This window comes from Etheostoma spectabile, chromosome 19, assembly GCF_008692095.1.
Source record: "Etheostoma spectabile isolate EspeVRDwgs_2016 chromosome 19, UIUC_Espe_1.0, whole genome shotgun sequence".
Taxonomy (NCBI): Eukaryota; Metazoa; Chordata; class Actinopteri; order Perciformes; family Percidae; genus Etheostoma; species Etheostoma spectabile.
The window spans coordinates 2669729-2676748 of NC_045751.1; positions in this window are offsets into that span (position 1 = coordinate 2669729).

Sequence of the window (7020 nt, forward strand, 5' to 3'; positions counted from 1 at the left end):
AAGTAAGATATCAGTAATACTCCCACACAAGTACATATAAGAATTCCAGTGTAATTAATCAACTGGTGTGATTTTGATTACAAGTAGAAAAGTAAAGTATTCTTAGACCCAGGAAGCACCTTGGAAAAGGACACAGCCTGCTGATAAAACCAGAATTTCTGTGTTTATAGGATTATGTACTCCATTTCAGGTGGCAATGTGCCATGCTTATCAAGTTTCATATAAGCAGTTACTCAAAATGAAATGCATCAAACACCCACTGGGATAGAAGCTGTTGCCTATTAACTCATGACTCTGATCTAACAGCACCAAAATAGCAACACTCTGATTATATATGCATGTTTTTTTCCTTCATTGTAAGGGAAAGAAGGACTGTGTCTTAGGTAATGGCCGGTCAGGTAGATGCCACCAAACTGTTGACTTGTCCTTTGACCCTAACTTCACAACTTTTAGTTTTCACATCATGAATCACGACCCCCCCAAGGAGAGCAGGATGGAGCAAGATCACTTTGTAAGAAGAAGTCATTTCAACAAGGGTGAAAGGGATACAAGCTGCTTTCAGAGAGCTGATACTGACTAAATCCCTTCACCATTTATATATTTCACTTCTACCTCCCTCTTATCCACCCTATAACTCCCCTCTTACTTTGACAATAAGCCACTTTTATGTGGGAGGTCTGACTCAGCCAAATGCTGAAAAAGACAAGAGATTGAAACAAGAAAGAGTGGAAAGAAAAAAAAAAATCTCAGCTCGATGCTAGGCAGCTTCAGCAGTTTGTATTTTTATACCTGCCTATCATGGGCCCTCAGCATTAGACATTGTTTGAGACTCCAAATCTCTGGTAACTGGATTCCTATCTCCAGGGTTTTTATTGCAACTTTGCTTCTACTCCGGTGCCAGACGTTCATATCAATATCCTTTTTAAATGGTAGTGTAGTTAAAGCTGTAGCTGAAAGGGTAAGTTGGTGTATTTTGTGCCTAAAAACACACACCAAAAAACCTTTTATGTGGCGGCCAGTGTGAGCTGTTGTCCATGACTACAGGTGTAACTAATAACCTTAACAAAGGCACTGCCCCAATTAGACAAGTACAGCACACGTAAATGGCACACTGCCCTGATTAATGCTATTAGAAACACCTGTGTTTGACAGGTCCAAATGAATGGGCTGTATATAGCTGATATACAGGTACTTTGTGCCAGTCACACTCATGGCTTTGCTGACACTGCTTGATTGCAATTTAGTGTGGGGATTAATAGTGAATGTGATTATCCAAGGTTACATTTAGCAACCTCTGCTATAAAAAAAATGGGATCACTGCTTAAACCACACGTTTTCTTTAAATGAAGCCGCTTGTCAGATATACTTTATTGGATACTGGCGAGGTATATGAAATCATATTAAAGAAATGCCCTGAAGGATTCAAAAATTCAGTGATTGGAACGCTGACATTGTCTCCCTGTCTTGATGTATTGCCAATAAATCTATCAACATTCAAATAGCCTTTGAAACTATACCATCCCAATAGATATTAAAGGGTTCACATCAAGATCACGATTACTAGTTTTCATACAATGGGGCTGGCCAGAGAATTGAGAAATAATATTTCATTGCGGATGCAGCTGGGGGGGACTGCATGTTGGGTCAATGGTATTTAACACGAAAGAACAACGTAAGGTTTAGGGAATTTAAACTAAAGATTTTACTGATACTGACACTGTAGGGAATTCTAGCTTTGTGTCAGCTGGTCTTCGAGGTCACAGGATTGAAAATTAAGAGTTTGGCCTGATAGTGTTATATAGCTGATTATCTACTTTCAGATATTCTGGAGACTATGTTGGCCACAAAAAGTTTGATGTGGAGAGTTGTGTCAGGAGAGAGGTCATCAAAATCAATCAGCTGCTGCCTCTTGGGAGCAGGGATGTGCACACCAAATGTCAAGCCAATCCAGACATGGAAATAAAATCCATTGTACACATTCTGTGATAACTACTGAACTGTAACCTTCCATTTTTCTGCTATTTAGCCCTGATGCAAGACTGAATTGTCTTAATACACGAGTAGCTGGGTTTGCTAGACATAGGTCCTGTATAGCAAAGGTACAGGTCTTCTAGATTATTTAACTTTGTAACTTATTTGTGTAATATAGTTAAAAAATGTAATAATTTAAGAGCCCTATAAGATTCATCCTCTCCTCAAGACCAGTGTGGGATTTAAAAAGAAAAACGTTTTGTGCAATTGAGGACACTTTCCGTCATCTGTGCGATTGCTTGCTATAGGTCCTTGATTGCTAACCTGGCATGGGAGCTTAACACGAACAATTCATTGCCTCCATCTTCTTTTCAAGTTTCTGTAACATCACATTCAGAGGAAATTACAACCTGCATCACATGAAAGAGCTTTTAGAGCAAGTATCTGACCACAGTATATCTGACCGCTGAAATTAGGGCCCTAAAGCTTATATTCAACACCGTAGCGCTTTATTTGTCCCACGCAGTAAAGAGCTTTTGAATGCACCCCGAGTCACAACAGGTGAGGTGAGCAGCAGTGAGGATAATAACAGTGTTTGTAAAAGTTGGGGAAGGGGCGGGGGGGCTATGCATCATTGGTTACACATGTGAGACTGCATTGATGAATATATTCAAGTCACAGAGCTATAGCATCTGTTTTTGTCAAAGATAAATTACAAGCCAGACTTTGAAACACACTGCAGGTCATTTAACTACACTTAGCCTAAGTGATGTTTTGAAGACTAATCCTGGCTCCTCAAAGACTTTTCCATCTGGCTGCAAAAATAACATTCAGTGAGCTGCAAATTAAAGTAAAAACAATGTGTAACCTGCTTCCCAAATTTCTCTTTCTCAGCCGAACAAAGATGGTATCTGGAAGTGGCATCGGACATTCAATTATCTACACTATACAGTGTATTATCTTGAATCTGCCCCCAGAGTCATCCTCTCTCTAACCTCGCACATATCTGGTTGACATCTAGTGACTGCATAGGCCATATGATTCCATCTTTATGTCACGTGATAACGAGCTAATAACACCCATGGTCCAGCAACTCTTAGCAACCCAATTGAAGTGCAAGACAGAAAGTAATATTTGGGTGGATTAAACCTTTAAAACTATAACTATTTGGATAGAAAATAGTATTAGTAATACTGCCTTGGTTGCACTTTTGCTGTCATCCAATTTTCTCGGTAGCGCTGTCATGAAGAACCGGCGTCCTAGAAACACGGGACAGCCCTGAAGCTGCAGCTTCATCTTTTGCAGGAACGTAATATTGCAAAACTCGCAAATCAGGATTGTTTCTCAGATCTTCAAGCTTGGTTTATTCATCAACAGTTCAATCAGCTGAGACTTCACTGTGAGAGTGATCAAATGAATGTATGTACAGTATGTTGAAGAAAGGAAGTCTTTGACCCCCCCCCCACCCCATTGTGATCATTATTTTAGTGATTTACAGGAATATTCCCCTTGATGGATTCTGCTGATTTTTGCAGGTTTACCTACTTGGTTTTGCATGCTAGCATGCAAAACAGCGATCAATTTAAAATACAGCTGTAACTTATGAGAAAATATGTGTTTTTGCAAGCATTTGCAATACTTTCAGGGCCATCCAGTCAATATTTGTAGAGACACCTGCAGCTTTCAGCTATGCTAGCTATGCAGCACAATCCATGTTAAGTTGCTAAATTTTGAATGAATACAAAGTCAACCAGCGTATTTCTACCTAATTTCCCCCCAAAACCACTTCAGAAGAGTAACGTTAGTCACTGCACTTACTTGCTTTGGTGTTTTTAAGCATTAAAGTGGAACAAAGAGTGGTTCACATTAGAAAAGATCCTTTTTCATTTTTATCTTCTATGTAAATGCACTCCTCTACAAAATCACCGCGGTAGTTGAGAATGATTTATTATTTCTAAATAGAGCTATTTATGTCATGTTGTGGTTTGGGGTTTTACTCTGTTTTCTTTTCCTCCTTCTGTGGTTTTGGTCCTGTCTTGTCTTGTCTCGTCTCCTCGTGTTTGTGTCTTGTGTTGCTCGTCCTGTCTCGTGTTCCCCTGTGAGTGTCTGTCTGTATGTTCTGTTTCCTGTTTTATTTTGAAGTCTGGTCTCTAGTTTTACTTTTTGTTTGTCTGATTGTCCTGATGTATCACCTGTTCCTCGTTACCTCGTCGTATTTAACCTCTGTGTTCCCTTTGTCTCGTCTCACATCGTTTTGTCCAGTCGGCGTGTTCCTGTCAGTGTGCCTGATCGTCCCCTGCTGTGTTTTTTCCCGTGGAGATTTTTCCCTTTTAGTTTGTCCAGCCTCTGTGCTCCCGTTCCTGTTTTCATTCTGCTTTTCTCCTTTTTGGACTTTTTTTTTTTTCCCCTGCTGCCTTTTTGTATCCCTGTATTTTTTGGAACTCTGCCTTTTGTTAATAAATTCTGGCTTACTGTCGCCTGCCTGCCGTCCTCGTCTCTGCGTTTGGGTCCAGTCCTCATTCAACTACAACATCTCATCTTTTAAAAATTACTTTTTCTTTTTTTATATCACAATATACAGAATATCGCAGGGAAAAAATATCGCGATGTCAGATTTTTTCCAATATGGTGCAGGTGTAGTAAATACACATGACCACCTTCATACTGTGGGGCAACCAGCATTTCTAGACAGCCAGCTGAATTTAGGATTGATAAGAACACAAAAAAAATATTGTGATGTACTACAGCACAGAGAGTTGGTGAAACAAATGTATTTCACTAATTATAGTAAATACTATTGGATTAGCTAAACCATCCCTGTGAATAAACACACAAAAACAAAAATTGTATTCACATTGTTATATAACACTGTAATTACTGTAATTTATTAGTTTATTTTCAAGGGTTAAAACATGTCAGCGCCATGACACAGACTAATTTTACACCACATGCACTGTTAATTCAGTCCTTTTTTTTTTTATAGATCTGCCATTTTGACATGTCACAGTAGAAACAACCCAGGTGTAAGTAATGAATCCAGTGATGGCTGAATTCCATTTAGCTGCTTTGATTTTATGTTCCTGGTATTGTGCATTACTTACTGTCACTCTTACCGGAACACTTACATGGAACAAAGCCACCGTTAGTGTTATTAGCATCACCTGGGCTTTTCCTACTATAACAAGCCAAAATGTTGGTAGCAGCAGTTGCCTAATTACACATCCAGCTGACAAGGAGCAAGATAACAAATTGTTTGGAGTAATGTTTCTGGTCACCTAAATGTAGGCCGTGACTCCAATATTCATTGTCCTGTTACTATGTCTGTTCTGCTAGGGGAAATATCTGGCTGTTCCTCTGCTAAATGCTGCAGTAACGCTAGTTGTTATCTTGTTTTTGTGTTTAGTTCTGGGCAGGTAGCTTACCTTCCATCTTCAGGCTTGCTTCTGTGGCGGGATCTGCGGGAGTTATTTCTGCAATACCAATGACTTCATACATTCAAAATGCTAATACAGAGTTTGTGGAATGGGTTAAACCAGGTGCTTAAACATTGTACAAGCATAACAAAGTTGAAAGAGTTGTATAAAAACACTTTATTAAAAAGATATGAAGAGGAAGGGAGAGGATTGTGAAGGTGGGTTAGTGCACGGATTGTTATGGGGTGGTAGATCACAGAAAGGGGGTGTTGACTTACTTCAAACATAAATAAATGAGTAAAAGGGTTTGGTACGTGTAAAACTAGAGATGTATTGTTGTGTATATTGTTTATCCTGTTGTAAAATATATGGAATATTAAAGAAATGAGTGAAAGTGAATGAGGGGTGCGAAACATACAAGCTTGGGCTTCATCCTTCTTGGAAATGTTGTGTGTCTGAGTGTGTATGTGTGTGTATTTGTATGTGTGTGTGTATTTGTATGTGTGTGTGTCTTTATGTATGTACAGTATGTATGTGTATATATATATATATATATATATACACAGTATATTTAATATGTGTGTCTGTATTTATGTATGTATGTATGTATATATGTATGTATGTATGTACGTATGTATGTATGTAAATAAAAAAAATAAAGAATACTGGAGTGTATTTAGCATTGTAAAGTACCAGCTAGGTAGCTAATAGAACTAAAGCTGGTGTTATAGTTATGTCATAGTTAAAGTCCTTCAGCATTTTTGGAAATACACTTAGTTAGCTGCTTTTGTTACAAGTGTTAGACGAATACTACCGCTATCATGTGTATGAGTGTGGAGTATGTAGTTTTAGCTTTTAGCTAAAACTATATACTTTATCAAGTTTGCTGGAATTGTGAGAATATTAACAGAGAATATACAATAGGAATATAATAGAATAATAAAATAGATAATTGAATAATAAAACGTTAGCATACAGACTGGAAGCATAGGGAAACTGTAACAACAAGCTCCCTATCCCCTAAGTTAAAGGTACTATATACAACATTCAGAACGTTATTATAGCAACAAACAAGTATTTGCTATGTTTTTAAGGAACTTTAAAGCACACACTGGAGAGTAATATTGGTATTTTTATGAGGCAAGTAAGCAAATAAGGTTATTTTCCAAAAAGGTCGACTACTTCATTTCATCATCAGCCATAGCAATTTTCCAAAATATATGTTACAATTCATAAAAGAAATTATTGCTTTTCTGTTTTTTTTCCGCTTTAGACTGTTCCTGATTACATCCACATATTTGATGGCAGTTACTACACTTCATTCACTCTAAAGGTAATGAATGTGTCCTATCTCCATATAGTTTACTGATAATTGACCATGTACACTATATTGTATACTTATCTTTCTACTAACCAAAAACCATGTCGGTAACATGTCAGAATGGCACCACCACATCTTGTGCTTTCCAGTGATCTCATTTCAATTTGGGTTGAAATCCATCCAACCAATGAGAACTCTTCGTGCAACTAGCAGAAACTGTTCACAATAATGTGGGTTGAGGATGTCTCTTTTTAGCTCAAAGCTCCAGTCTTTCCCTTTGTGGTCTCTCTCTCTCTCTCTCTCTCTCTCTCTCTC